Source organism: Halichoerus grypus, chromosome 8, assembly GCF_964656455.1.
Source record: "Halichoerus grypus chromosome 8, mHalGry1.hap1.1, whole genome shotgun sequence".
Lineage (NCBI taxonomy): Eukaryota > Metazoa > Chordata > Mammalia > Carnivora > Phocidae > Halichoerus > Halichoerus grypus.
Window position 1 is genome coordinate 16,235,777 of NC_135719.1, and position 16,231 is coordinate 16,252,007.

Here is a 16,231-nt window from a genome sequence, read left to right on the forward strand (position 1 = left end):
ACTGGGAAACCAGAAAAAAAATGACTTCCAGAAAAATATTAATTATTGAATTATTTGCTTTATGGTGGCATTTGCATTATTGTGGTGGCCTGGAACTAAATCTGCACGATCTCTGAGATCTGCCTGTACTAAATAAAGGGATATGAATTAATGCAGTAACACACACACACACACACACACTTTAGATTGTATAGACCCAAGTGCGCTGGTCCTTCTTCAAGTTATTGCCATGCACTCCCCTGGCCTGCGCTCCCCCGCCCTCTGGTGGCTGTCATGTGTACCTGCAGCAAATCTTTGTCTTCCTTGAGGACAGCCCCCCACTTGCACCCCCCTTCTTGCTCCAGGGAGTCCCAGAGCTGGGAAGAGCTTCCCCTGTTGTTAGCATCTGGGAGTCTCCCCCTGCTTTTTCCTCACTTTCTGGGCAACTCTCCTTTTGTGTGTATATGAGTTAGGTATATTATACAAATTGTGGGAGCATGGTTTCTTTCTTTCTTTCTTTAAAATTTTTTTACAATTTTGCAGCTTTCTTTACTGTTATATTATCCTCTGTTCCTGACATACCGACTCAGCGTGCCTTGTAATCGGCATGGTGGGGTGTGTGTGTGTGTGTTTGCTTGCCATCAAGGGAAAACCTTCGTTTTCACTGCATAAAATTTAGAAACGTCTAAAGAGCAAACAATATCTTAAAAGAAAAACATTTAAAAAAGTTAACAGGGGAGAAAAAAATTGTAAACCTTAAACTACGATAAGTTAATTTATGAATTTAAAGCTAGTCTAATCAAAATATTATGAAGTTGGAATAGGGGATTTTTTTTCCAATTTTTTTAAATCAAAATTTATTCAGATATATATTAAATTACTCGTACAGACTTCTAATACATGCTCGTGAGTATCAAAATGGCATACAAAAATGCTCATGCCATAGAAAAATGTTACTTTAAATGTTTGTATCCATGCCAAATTTCAATAGTTGTTAAAGTAATTGTGGATCTTTAATTTAAATCAAAATACAATACTTAATATTATCTAATTCTAGAGGGTCTGGTGATGTGAAAACAATATATTGGTAAGAATTATAGGAAATGACACTTGACTGGAGAAATAGTATCTGAAAACTATAATGCTAAATCTACTTGAATAAAAGCAATTGTAATATCAATTAAATAGCAGTATCTAAACCAAAAAGAGATAAGTGAAAACTACTTTAAAGAGAGAAAACACATGCAGATGTTATGCCGTGGTTGTGGGAGTTCAGGACTGGGTTGCGGTGAGCTCAGTCAAACCTGCGGGTGTCCCTGGATGCGTGGGCCCTCGCGGCCTGGCTCTTCTCCTTCCTGGGGGTGCTGATGATCCAGGGGGCCCCCTGACACGTCTGGGCCTCCGTGGGCTGCCTGTGGGGGAGCAGGAGCAAAACGGCCACTTGGGAAAGGCGGGAAGTTGAACTCCGCTTTGGCCAACATTTGCCTGATGTGATCATTTTCTTTCCTTAGCTCCTTGACTTTTCGCTCGGTAAGCACAGCTGCCATCCAGCTCTCCTGGACTTTATTCGCATAGAAGAGGATCTCCTTTAGATAGTGCGAGGTCTTCTCCTCCAGTTCTCTGCGGGTGTCTTCCGCCATCTTCTTGCATAAGTTGCGAATCTGAGTTGCGGACTCCATGTTTCCACACGTGTAGGAAAGATTCTTCTCAATGTCTGAGCACTGAGCTTCCTTCTCCAATGATTTTCTCTCAAGTTCCCTGGTGTATTCTTGATACAATTGAGGCAGAATTTGAAGCTTCCGTTTCAACTGCTGAATCTCACTTTGAAGCTGTGAATTTTCCGTCTGCAAAGAGGCTTCCTTGGCTCGAAGATCTGTGATTTGTCCCATAAGCTCTTCATTGATTCGCTTTTCTTCCCACAGTTGTCTGGCTAGTTCCTCATTCTTCTCTTCAGCACTTTGAAGGGACACATTGGAATCAGCATCGTCAGTGACACCCTTCAGATCACCCTCTGACCGATGGATGGGCTGATTGTCATTTTCTGCTTCCCTCTTTTGCTTGACTTCCCAGTTGACGTGACCCAAGAGATCTCCAAGGAGACAAGGCCAGGGGATGGCCTTCAGAAGGTTTTCACCCAGTGGTATTAACTGGCTGACTTTCTCTTTCAGAGCCCGCTGCATTCCTGCGTTCGACTGCTCTAGCCTTTCTTTCTCCTGCTCCGTTTCCTGGAGTCTCTGCTTCCATCTCGCGATTTCTTGGGCGAGCAGTTCTGGACTCTCTAGAACGTCAGTGTTTCCATTCAAATCATCTATTATTTTCTTCCAAAGTTGTTTTCCATTCTTCTCTGACGTTCTTAAGATGGGTCTATCACCAGTCACTTGAGAAAGTTTAGGAGGCTGGGTCTTCTGCGCCATTTTCAGAAAGTCAATGGTGTTCTGAAGTGCCAGCCTACAGCGGTTAGTACTTACTGCTGAGAAGCATAAGGTTTGTAATGTGGGAAGACTGGCCTCCACCCCGGGCAGCCCTAGGGCATCATCAGCTTGTGTCATTGGTCCCATATTCCCACTACGTTTCCCACAGACTTTAGCGTGGGCCAAACACCTTTTGCCTAGCACCTTCACACTTCTCCAAATGTGTCGTTTCTTCGCTGTCAAAACCAGTATTACAATATATGCCAGCATGTCCCAGGGAAACTCATGGAGAACTGAAACATGTCTCCAGCTTTCAGAAATCACCAGCAGGGCACCCCACAGGGGCTCTAGGACCAACTGGAAAGTGGATCTGATGGCAGGCAGCAGACCCTCCATGGCTGTGTAGGGCTCCACAGCTCTGCCTCCAAGGGCCAGTGTTCTATGGGTCTCAACTGAAGGCTCAGAACCCTGGGGGGGAGGGTGCTCTGTCTCTAAGGTAAACATGTGCCTGGCAACCAGAGCAGATCAGTTGGGGTGGGGAAGGGGGAGGCCAGCCGGCTTCTAGAAGACAGTTTCCCCCTAACTTTGCCCTCAAATAGAAAGTGATCTCACTTCACTGAGTTCCCCCCCAACCTTTATTGAGATACAATTCACATATCATACAATTCATCCATTTTAAGTGTACAAGTCCACGAATTTTTAGCATATATAAAGAATTATATAGCCATCACAATAAGCTTATTTTAGAACAGTCCCATTACTGTAATAAAAAGACCTTGCCAAATCTGTCATTTCTATCCCCTTTGCCCCATTAGGCTGTCAGAAGGAAATCTAAAAATTTCTGGGCTTGACAAGTACCCTTAGGGCAAACCTTTCTTCCCAGTTGATGTACCTATCCACGTAAGCAGTTTCTCTGTCATATTGGCTTAGCAATTCCTCCCTGTCTTGATAAGCTCTCTCATGTTTTAAAGACTTTAAAAAAGGTTACTTTTTCAGGTTCTTTCACGTGTTTGCAAGTGGAGCGTGTCTCTGAGTGCTCAGGTGCACAGAAAGTCTCCCCTGGGTGCCTTCTTTGCCCCACAGCTTGGAGTTGAGATTTAGGATTAGTCTCCCAGATGAATAAGCATCACTGAGCAGGGCTGGGTCCTGGTGGTTTGCCATGAGCTTGTGGTACTCAGTTCTGCTGCTTTTGTATGTGAAGCCACCTTCACTGGAAATGCCTTCCAGTTTGCTGACGGTATCAGATTTTTATGGCCCACGGAAGTCACGGAAATTTCTCCTCTGCCTGGTAGAATTGCTGAAGACGCTGGCTGGCCATTCCCCAGAGAAAGAGGTCTGATGATTGAGGTGTCCTGTTTTAGAAATGGAATGTTGGGTTTGCATCTTCTGATAGGCTGACTCTTCCAAACTTGGGAATATTTACTCTATTTCCCAAAATAAACACCATCCATACCGGTTCCCCAAAAAACTAAAATAGAGAAGCATAGGTTCAAAGATCTTTCTGTTCCAAAGACCTCTTAAGACGTACACACAAGACACTATAGAATTGAACTCATAGAGGTCCTCTTCTTATCTTATTGCCCTGGAAAATACAGTCATAACATCTAGACTTAGTGTCTTCATTGGTTAGTTTTATATATACCGTTCTTCTTGAAAATAAGCAAGTGGGGTTTGTCTGTCTTTTGAGTTTACATTTTCAGCCTCTCTTTTGAGAAGTGCCAAGTGTGAAAGATATCTCCAGCCTCCACATCTCCAGTAAGGCTTATAGTCTCCTGTGCTTGAAGCAACACACGGAAGGCTCTTCTGAGGGGACCCACACCCTGTACGTTTCAGATGTCAGAAATGACAACAGCACTTCGTGCATCCACAGTTATCCTGCCGGCATTTAACAAACAGAAATGAGTTAGAGACAACAGCAGGAGATGACTGTTCCTTTTTTTTGAGAAATATCCTTTTGTTTGCATTAGAAGAGATGAATCTTCAGGACATGTGGGTGGCTCAGTCGGTTAAGCGTCTGCCTTCAGCTCAGGTCATGATCCCAGAGTGCTGGGATCGAGCCCCGCATCGGGCTCCTTGCTCAGCGGGGAGCCTCCTTCTCCCTCTCCCTCTGCCTGCCGCTCCCCCTGCTTGTGCTCTATCTCCCTCTTTCTCTCTCTGTCAAATAAATAAATTTGGGCGCCTGGGTGGCTCAGATGGTTAAGCGTCTGCCTTCGGCTCAGGTCATGATCCCAGAGACCTGGGATCGAGTCCCGCATCAGGCTCCCTGCTCCTTGGGAGCCTGCTTCTCCCTCTGCCTCTCTCTCTCTCTCTGTCTCTCATGAATAAATAAATAAAATCTTAAAAAAAAAAAAAAAATAAAATAAATAAATAAAATCTTTTAAAAAAAGAATAGATGAATCTTCTTAAATCTGAGCTAAAATTAAGGCAAGCTATGCAAATGCTTTGTTGAAGAAGGCAGGGTAATATACATAAATAATGTAAATATATGTAGGTAATGATTTCTGTTGTCCAGCATCATGTCATTTATTGATCCAATGATGGGTACACATGTATTTTATATACGTTTGTATAGTATCATAATGTTTTATATACAGTTAACCCTTGAACAACACAGGTTTGAATTGTGAGGGTCCACTTCCATGTGGATCTTTTTCGATAACTATAGGACTGTAAATATACTACAGATATATTTTCCCTTCCTTATAAGTTTGAAATAACATTCTCTTTAGCTAATTTCATTGTAAGAATACAGTATATAATATCTGCAATATTATATACGGTATATATACAATATGCTTGAATCGACTGTTTATACTATTGGTAAGTCTTCTGATCAACAGTAGGGTATTTGCAGTTAAGTTTCTGGGGAGTCAAACGTTATTCACGGATTTTCTTTAAAATGTATTTATTTATTTGAAAGAGAGAGAAAGACATAGTGTGGGGTGGGGGAGGGGCAGAGGGAGATGGAAAAATCCCAAGCAGACTCTGCGCTGACCGTGGATCCCATCATGGGGCTCAATCCCAGGACCATGAGCTCATGATCTGAGCCAAACCAAGAGTCCATTGCTCGACCAACTCTACCCTTCCCCCCAAGGCGCCCCTGTACGGGGATTTTTGTGCAGGTGTCAGCACCCCTAAATCCTGTGTTACTCAAGGGCCAACTGTATATGTACACACGTACGTATAGAAGTCTGTGGACACACATACACACACGCGCCCAGGGCAAAAGGCCACAGTTAGGCACAGCTGAGGCTTTTTACCGGACTTACAGCAGAAAAACAGACCCAAACCAAATTGCTCTGAGCCTTCTTTTTTCACGGACTCTGTAAGATCCTGGAAAGGAGCCTCAGAGATTTCTGTAGTAAAGATGAGCAGAGTGGCAGATCTTTGGAATAAGATGTGCTGAGACCTGGGGCGGCTTTCACAGCATGGGTGGGGGACCGGAGGGGCTGTGCTCCTGGATATGGAGATGCCTGATGCTCCCAGATACGGAGATGCCCAGTGCTCCCAGATATGGAGATACCCGGTGCTCCCTGACATGGAGATGCCCGGTGCTCCCTGATACGGAGATGCCCGATGCTCCCTGATACGGAGATGCCCGATGCTCCCAGATACGGAGATGCCTGGTGCTCCCTGATATGGAGATGCCCGATGATCCCGGATACGGAGATGCCTGATGCTCCCGGATACGGAGATGCCCGGTGCTCCCAGATATGGAGATGCCCGATGCTTCCTGATATGGAGATGGCTGGTGCTACCAGATATGGAGATGCCTGGTGCTCCCAGATATGGAGATGCTCAATGCTCCCAGATACAGAGATGCCCGGTGGTCCCCGATATGGAGATGCCTGGTACTCCCACATATGGAGATGCTCGATGCTCCCAGATACGGAGATGCTTAGTGCTCCCAGATACGGAGATGCCCGGTACTCCCCGATATGGAGATGCCCGGTACTCCCCGATATGGAGATGCCCGGTGCTCCCAGATATGGAGATGCTCAATGCTTCCAGATACGGAGATGCCTGGTGCTCCCAGATATGGAGATGCTCGATGCTCCCAGATACTGAGATGCTTAGTGCTCCCAGATACGGAGATGCCCGGTGCTCCCCGATATGGAGATGCTCGGTCCTCCCCAATATGGAGATGCCCGGTGCTCCCAGATATGGAGATGCTCAGTGCTCCCAGATACGGAGATGTCTGGTGCTCCCAGATATGGAGATGCCTGATGCTCCCAGATATGGAGATGCCTGGTGCTCCCAGATATGGAGATGTTCGATGCTCCCAGAGACGGAGATGCCCGGTGCTCCCTGATATGGAGATGCACGGGGCTCCCCGATATGGAGATGCCCGGCCGTGCTGAGTGGGGCAGTGGCTCTGTGCTTCCAAGGCTGGAACTTCCAGGAGCAGAGGCATAGCTCACTCCGGGAGCCCCAGCGGGAGGTGGACACCGCTCCGCTTCTACTCTCCTAGCCCCAGGGGGAGACTGCGTCATCCCTTCTTTGACAAATGGGGACTCCAAAAGTGGTACCTGAGTCACAGAACGTTGGCATAGAAACATAACAAAGCACTCGAGGAGCACTATGGCCAGAGGGAGGAAGACTAGGGAAAAGGTAAAGAACGCAAGTAGACAATGAATTTCAGATAAAGACTTAAATTAAAGATAGATTCAGGACTTAAATGATCTACTCAGCAAATTTACTGGAAAGCTACCAGAACTTCATCTCTAGCCCCTGACTTGAACTAAAGCCTCTCACTGGCATGGGTCGCTTCTGATGCCCCAGGAAGTGCCGAGCCCCGTGTCCATGGGCTCAAAGTTCTCAAAAATTTGCAAAACTTACTTATCTGACAGAGACAGAGAAAGAGTAGCAGGCAGAAGGAGAGGGAGAAGCAGACTCCCCACTGAGCAGAGAGCCGGAGGTGGGGCTCGATCCCAAGACCCTGGGATCATGACTTGAGCGAAGGCAGATGACCAAAGGACTGAGCCACCCAGGTGCCCCAAAACAAAATTATTTTAAGCACCAACAGGTAAGACCGCTGTCTCTTCTCCCCTAGAGCAATAGGCTTTCCTTGTGGGCCCAGGACTGAGAGATCCCGGGACATGGGACTTTCAGTGCTAAAATCGGCCAAGTCCCGGGCAAACTGGGATGAGTCGGTTATCCCACTTTCCATTCTTCCCTTCCTACATCTCTGTCATCAGATGGCACTGGAAAAAATACAGAGCCTATGAGATCTGGCAGAGGGGAGATTGAATAAGGGATGCATTTAGTTTTGGCCTGGTGGGTAGATGCCTGTGGTTGGCGATCATTCTGTGTTAAGTTATGGATAAGTGTTGCAGTGTAGGATCAGCGTCCAGGGTGCTAGCACTGACCCACTCAGCATTCTCTGACCCATCACAGCGCCCCACTCAGCATTCTCTCACCAAGACACAGAACCTCAGCTCACGCCACATTATGACCATGTCCTACTGCGCCCGGCACCTGGAGAACAGGTGTAGTGGGGGGGAACAAGGTTTGGAGAGTACAGGGCCAGAAATCAATGTGTGGAAAGCCTTCCAATGATCGAATATATACAATTGATGATAGAAGATGGAATTCTCATTGGGTTTAGTCAAAATGGAAGTTCTCCCCTCTCAAGAATCAACTCGAGAATGCAGTGTTATACCAATACAAAGGCATCATGGATTTTTTCTTTTTGGGAATTGAGTGAAGTGTTGTTTTTCAGATTTCCTATTTGAAAGGTTTTAAAATGAATGTGTTGGTGTCTGAATTCGTATGTGTGATACATCCCAATTATCAAGAACAAAACAATTTTTGATCAAGTCTACTAAAGGAAAGGCTAACTTTTCTTGTTATTTTCTCTATGGAAAATATACAATTGCAATTATATAGTGAGGTGATCAAAGAATATGAAGCCAAAAAATGTAGGAAAATAAAAACACTACTACAGACATGTATTAAGCAGTCATTTCATAAAAAATATTATGCCATCTTTCTGGATTAGGGGCATAGTTGAGATATTTGTCAACATATTAATTTTTTTTTCTGTTGTGATTTCACACTTTGGACAAATACTCACTTTTGTATCAAATTTTGTGTTTATGTTTGCATTTTTCATAAAAGGTCATTTAATAAATAAAATTACATGAATTTATTCCTCAGCCCTGGATCTTTCTCTGAAAGAAATGTATAAAAATCCTACAAGAACAGATAGGAGTCTATATGCATTTAAAGTGGTGGGGTCCTCAGGCAATGTGGAATCCTACAAAGCATTAAAAAAAAGATAAGCAAATTTCACTCTATAAATAGCATGGTAAAAGATGACTTCAGTAAAGTCAATAGAAAATTATAAATTTTGAAAAATATGTTTGCAACCCAGATAGCACAGAGTGTTATCATCTAAACTGTATAAGGAGATCTTAAAACCAACAAGACGAGAATGCACAAACCATTTGAGAAAAAATAACCTAAGATGTGAAGAGGCAGCATTTCTTTTAAGCACATGTATTAGGCCAGAAAGGACATTGTAGCAGTTAATTTAGCTTTAATATTATACAGACCCAGAAGTCTGATAACAGTTAAGTCAGAGAATGGGAGCATAATAACCAGAAGAACCCATTCACATGGGAACATGAAACACATCTAAATAACTCATGGGCCAAAGAATCCATCATGGAAATTAAGCAATTCTTGAGAATTGGACAATAGTAAGAATACCTCATATCAGAATTTGTGGGCAGGGCGGGGGGGCTCCTGGGTGGTTCAATTGGTTAAACCTCTGACTCTTGGTTTTGGCTCGGGTCATGATCTCAGGATCCTGGGAAAAGTTGTGGGAATGTCCCTAAAGCTAGAGCCTTAAATCCTTATGTTGGGAAAGAAGGTTAAATGAGCTAAGTGTCCACCTCCAAGAAAATTCTTAATAAGGATACGGTTCCCGAAGAAGTCAGAAGGAAGAAAAAATACTTAAGCACAAGTTAATAAAATAGAACACAAAGAAAATCACTCAAAAAAAAGGAAAATGCTTCCTTTGCTTTAATTAATAAAATGGAAAATTCTGATGTGGTTGAGCAAGAAAAGAAAGAAAAGGCATTAATAAATATTAGGAACTAAAAGGGTCACGATTAGAGATACAGTGTAGATAATGGTAAGAGAAAATCATGAATGAATTTACACCAACTAATTAAAAACAGAGATATATGGATCATTTTCTAGAAATTATTTAGTTCTGATTATATTTATCTAATTTTCTAATTGCACAAGTAACTTAACAAAAATTGTATTTCAAGAAGAACCAGAAACCAGAATGGATGTTTAACCATTACAATATTTTTTTAGAATCAGTAAATGACAGTCTATTTCCTGAATTGACTCGGGTCAGATGTCTTAGGAGCTAATTTTTGCAAAAATGAAGAAATACATTATCCGCATTTATACATCATATTTCAGAAAGTAGAAGAAATGAAGTGAGCCTCCTTAACTCCCTTTCTGAAGTTAATAATGACTTTGACACCAGACTGAAAAAGAACAGCACAAAATGTATTATGCAATCTCTCTCATGAAAGTAAACTCAAAAATCCTGAATAAATAGTAGCAAACAGAAGTTACCACTTGATTATTTTTAAAACCATTATGATCAAGGTTGATTTATCATGAGACATCCTGGATGATTTAAGACGAGAAAAAACCATAAATGCAATTCATCACACAAACTAATTTAAAGGATAAGAACTTTCTAAAGTACCCAAATGTACATAAAACAAGAATTTATTAAAATCCAGTATCCATCTAAGATTTGCATATACACATATGCACACACAAAGCATAGAAAGCTAAACCTTAACTTATAAATATTATCTCATTCAACACTACAAACTACTTTATGTTTAATAGTGAAATGTAGAGCCATTATTTTGCAAGTCAGGAACAAGGCAAAGATGAGTCCAGTGCATTAGGCAAAGGCAGAAACAGCTCTAAAAAATGATGAGCTAGCTTCTATGGAGGGAAAACAGATTTTATTGAATGATGCAGAGTAAAGAAATTAAGCAAGCTCTTGGATTGGAAGACATGCTTTCATAAAGATGCCAATTATTTTCAAATTAGTATATAAATTTCATGCAATCCTAATCAAAATCCAATCGGTTTTAGGTAGAACTCAAAATGCTCATTCTACAATGTATATGGGAAACATAAGGCAAAAAAAAAAAAAAAAACCCTGGTAACAAACAAACAAACAAAAAAACCCCACATAATTCTGAAATAGAACAAGGTAGAGAGACTCACCCTACCAGATATTCATATTTATTATAAAGTAATACCAATTAAGAGAGTGTGTATCAGTGCATGGTAGAAAAAAAGCAAGTTCAGGAAAGATAATGTACCTGACACTATTTATGTCAAGCGCCAAACATACAAAAATAATATGATTTATGCACATGGAAGAAAATGTACAATGAAAACATAAAAATATTAATAAAAGTGTCAGTTATCGTGGCTCAGTCAGTTAAGCTTCTGCCTTCAGTTCAAATAATGATCTCAGGATCCTGGGATCAATGGAGCCCTGTGTTGGGCTCCCTGCTCAGCGGCGAGTCTGCTTCTCTCTCTCCCTCTGCCTCTCCCCCCGCTTGTGTGTGCTCGCACTCTCTCTCTCTCTCTCAAATGGATAAATAAAATCTTTTTAAAAAAAGAAAGTGTCAATTTTCAAATTTCAGATTTGTAGTTCCTTTAAATGGGAAGAGAGAGGTACAAACCCACAGAGGCTATAGCTACAATTGTAATGTTTTATTTAAAAAAAAAATTTCTAAAGCAGAGATTCCCAATTTTCTTGGTTCATAGCACCTTTATTATCTCCATTCTTTTGTGATGCTACCCAAGCTGAAAGAAATGTCTAAAGGTTCCCTTTATTAAGTATTTAGAGTCCAAAAATTTTGATAGTAATGGTTGTGAGGTGTCCAATGTCCCCATGTGTCCCTTGAAAACTAAAAACATACGATGGCATTCCTATGAGTTCCCTGTGGCACACAGTTTGGGAACCACAGATTTTTAAAACAGATCTTGAAAATAATCTAAATTCAACCAAGCTAGTTGATAGATCCATGAAAGTTTGTTGTATTTTCTCTCTACTTTGATGAATTGGGCTGAGTGCTTTGCACAAGTCATTCCATTTTGTCCTCACAAAGGATCCTGTGTTCTCTTCCTGTGTGAGAAGAAACAGAGGTTTAATAAGTTGGAGAGAATTCGCTGTCACACACTTGTAAGTGCTGAGGCCTAGACTGAAGCCAGTCCTCTCTGATTGAAGGCCACCGGGTCATGCGTTAATGGGAGAGACCACTACTGAACATGTGTTTCAGGTACTAAAGCCTGCCAGCCAAGGGAGAGTGGACATAGCCATTGTCCTTGCACATGTGGTGGGAGACAAACAGGGAAGGAGTGTAAGCACCGGGGAAAACGTGTGCTCAACCCAGTAGTGAGCAGTCAGAAGTCAGGAGGGGTTTGGGGTTGAGTTTGTGCTGAGGCTTGCAAGATAAATACACATTTGTTTATGGGGATCCACCAAAGTACAAAGACAGAGAGATAAGGAACCCTGTGGTCCTCTTAAAAAGCAATGGGTTATGCCCCAATGGCCAGGGCAAATATTAAATTATTTGTAAGGACTGCACCGTGATCTTACCCCCCTCCCTTGGCCCCCAAAGTGTTAGTGACTTTGACTACTCAGAGTCCAATTCCATTTTATTTCTATCACATCTTCCCATTCCTCCCAAACCAACAATAAAAGCTTTACACTAAAGATCCATCTTTTACATGTCGAGTGACAGCTTACTCATTTCTGTATTTCCTAAGACCTCAGCCTATGTCCTGAATATGTTCTAAAGGAAATAGCAATTTTGAATATTTTTTGAAATCTGGATTGTTTGGGCTCACAAGTATTAAGCTGAAGGAAAAAGGAAAGGCTCAGTGGGTTTTCATATATGCTCTAGCTGTCCTATGAATCCCCTGGGTCTTAGGAATTTACAGAAAGGTACAAGAGTCCCTGCCATCTTGATGTAAACTTCTAATGTTCCAATTGCAAAAGCAAGTGAATGTTCTGAGCAGTCCTGGCTTCAGAGGTCCCTGGGAAATAGAATTCCATTTGCACAGCAAGGCTCTGGGTCAAAAATCTGCCTGGGTTAAGTGGTGACTTTCTCTCCTTTGAAATTCATTTGAGTTCTGTTTCCTGCCTGTGTAGTTCTCCCCTTCTTGTGATGACAAACCTTGGCTTACCTTTAGTCTGGGTTTTCTAGGTCTCAATACCAAACTTTAAACTGCTTGTTTTGGGGTGCCTGGGTGACTCAGTCATTAAGCGTCTGCCTTCGGCTCAGGTCATGATCCCAGGGTCCTGGGATCGAGCCCCGCATCGGGCTCCCTGCTCGGTGGGAAGCCTGCTTCTCCCTCTCCCTCTCCCCCTCCTTGTGTTCCCTCCCTCGCTGTGTCTCTCTCTGTCAAATAAATAAAATCTTTAAAAAAAAAATAAAATAAACTGCTTGTTTCTCCTTTTGCTCATGCGGACCATACCACATATTCATTTCCCATTGCTCCTCATACTTGCCTTGTTCCATAACTCAACCTAATTTTTGACCTCCAGCCCTTTGACCAAAGATCTAGTTGACCGTTGACATCTCCATTCTCTGCAAGATACAGTCTGTTTTTCACCTCCTTGTTCCGTGTTCCAATCTGCGTATCATCTGCCCTATGCATCTCCAGGTGGTCTCCTAGAAAATAAATGGAGAACAGAACATGATGAACCTATGAAATCAAATAATCCAGAGACCATACTCTGCTCCCAGGAGATCAGATATGCCCACCCTTTGTGGTCTTGGAAAAGGTCATCGCAACTCAATTTCTCTGGTGGGATCCTTTAGAAGGTCCCTGGAACAGACATGACTACTGTCCAGATAGCAGAACAGAGGAGCTCCAAGAACAATTTTAGCCACTGCAAAATTTAGAGTGCAGGGCATCGAAATACTCCAAGTGACTCAGTGGAGAGAACCCCAAAATAGGAGTTGTGGGCTCTGGTGAGACAGTGTAAGGGTGTACCTCTGAAGAGTGCAACTCAGGAACCCCCAGCCCAGTAGCTCTATCTTAGAGTCCCCCAGTGTGGCTGCACACCAGCCTCCTGTAAGAGGCTAGGACACACGGTGCACTCTGGGCACAGGATGAACTCTTCTGGATACCTCTGCCATGGGGAATGTCCCCAGTGAGTTTACCCAGGTTTCACACTGGGCCTGGCCCTCTTTAGCATAAGGGAATTTACCTGCTGCATTCTGTGTTCAGCCTTATTAGGAATGTTGGCTTATGTCTCTGCTTTTCCTCTACAGCCTCCCCATAGAACAAGAGTCAAGGACCATACCATGCACTTCTAACAGGGCGGGCCCTGTGACTTCCATTCTCCTTAACTTGAACTCATGGGGCATCCTACAAAAATGACTCCTCCTTGCCTCTCTTCTGACCCTCACTGAAAACCCTTCTGCCAAGATCACCCCGTGATTGGCAAGTCAAAATATTCTTTTCCATTTATACCATACTTGCTTTTGTTTAGTTTGATTTCACTTCTTCAATTTTTAAAATTATGTACTCTACTATATTTAGCAATAATATACTTATTATTATATATTTATTATCTATGGAGGCACAGATCAGCATTTCTCAGTGGATACATGACAATTCCAACACCCCAAAGAATACCCCTGTTCTGCCTCTTTGTGTTCAGACTCTCCCCACCTTTAACCCTTGGCAACCACTGATCAGGTCTCTGTTCTTATATTTTTCACTTTTCCAGAATGTCATATAAATGGAATCATACAATATGTAATCTTTTAAGACTACATTCTTTCACTCAGTCAAAAGGGTGAACATGATTCTCAATCAGGACATTCAGCCATGTCTGCAGACATTTTTAATTGTTATGAGTTGGAAAGGGAAAACGTTACTGCCTCCTATGTATAGGGGTGGGATTGCCAGCAATGTGCTTGAAAAGCCTACAACACACCAGATAGGCCCATAGCAAATCATCCAGCCTCCAGAAAAGTTAAGAGCGATGATTTTGAGAAAACTTGACTTAGTACAGTTCCCTTAAGATTTATTTATATGGTCACATGTATCGAGAGTTCGTTCTTATTGAGTCCTGAGTTGTAGTCCATTGTGTGGATGTAACACAGATTGCTTATCCTTTCATCCTCTGAAAGACATGGGGGTTGTTTCCAGGGATGGGCAACAATGACTAATACTGCTACAAATATTCATGGAGAGGTTTTATTTTTTGGTTTTTATTTAAATTCCAGTTAGTTAACATACATGGATAGTTTTTGATTTAACATAAGTTTCATTTTTCTGGGATGCACATCCAGAAGTGGGTTGTCTGGGTCACCTGGTAAGTGTATGGTAACTTTTTAGAAACTAACAAAGGTTTCAGGAATGGCTAAACCAATTTGCATTTCCATCAGCAATGCTTGTGCTTTCCTGCTGTCCTGCCTTCTCAATAACACTTTAACCATACTTTGCTTTATGCCAGCATTTGACACTGTAAATTAAGAAATAGAACATTACCCGGGCACCTTTGACTTTGGCTCAAGTCATGATCTCCGGGCGGTGAGTCAGGGTCTTGAGATCAAGTCCCGTTTCAGGCTCTGTGCTCAGCAGGGAGTCTGCTGGAGATTCTCTCTCGCCCTCTCCCTCTGCCCCTCTCCCCACTCTAAAATAAATCTTTAAAAAAAAAGAAATAGAACATTGCCAACAACCCAGATCCTCCTTGGGCTCCCTTCCTATTACCACCCACTGCTCAAAGGTTAACACCATTCTAACATCCAACAGCAGAGATTCAGTTTCAATGTTTTGAACTTTATATCACTGAAATCATTGAACACACACTCTTCAATGTCTGGCTTTTATCTCTCAATATTTTGTGTATGGGACTTATCCCTATTGTTACGTGTAGTTGTGATTGTTTATACTCTTGATTACAAAATGCCCTCTTGTGTGATTTATATTCTATTCCAGATGAATGTTTGCTTTTCTTTTTACTGAGGTTTAATTTGTAGTCAATAAAATGTACCGATTTTAAGTGTGCAGTTCAACAATTTATGAAAATACATATACTCATGTGAACATCAACTTCATCTAAATACAGGACATTTCATCACACCAAAAATATTTTCTCGTTCCCCTTTGCCCACATTCCCCTGTGGTACCCCCGTGCCCAGCGGCACATCGATCCACTTCTGTCACATTGCTGGGTCTTGTCTAGAGTTTCATGTAAATGGAAATATAGAGTATGCCATCTTTTTTTGTCTGACTTCTCCAGCTCAGCATAACATTTTTGAAGTCCATCTATGTTGTTGTATGTTATTATATGGTGTTGTATGTATGGTGTTGTACGTATATTGTATGTATGTTGTTGTATGTATGTATCAGTACTCTGTGTTATTTTATGGTCAAAGGACACTCCAATCCATATACCACAATTTTTTATCTCTTCACTTCCTGTTGGACATCTTTGCTATTCCAGCTTTGGGTTATTTTGAATAAGGCTGTTATGAAAAACCATATACAAGTCTTTATGTGGACACCCATTTTTATTTTCTTGGGTAAAAAAATAGGTGTGAGACTCCTGTGTCCTTGGTTATATCTACATTTAACTTTATAAAAATAACATGTCAAAGTGAATTCCAGATGGATTGTGCCATGTTGCATTCCCAGCAGCAGTAAATAAGAGTTTTAACCGCTTCAACATCCTCACCAACAACTTTTGGCAAGACTTTGCTTTGTTTCATTTTTAATTTTGCCATTCTAGTTGGTGCGTAGTTGTATCTCAT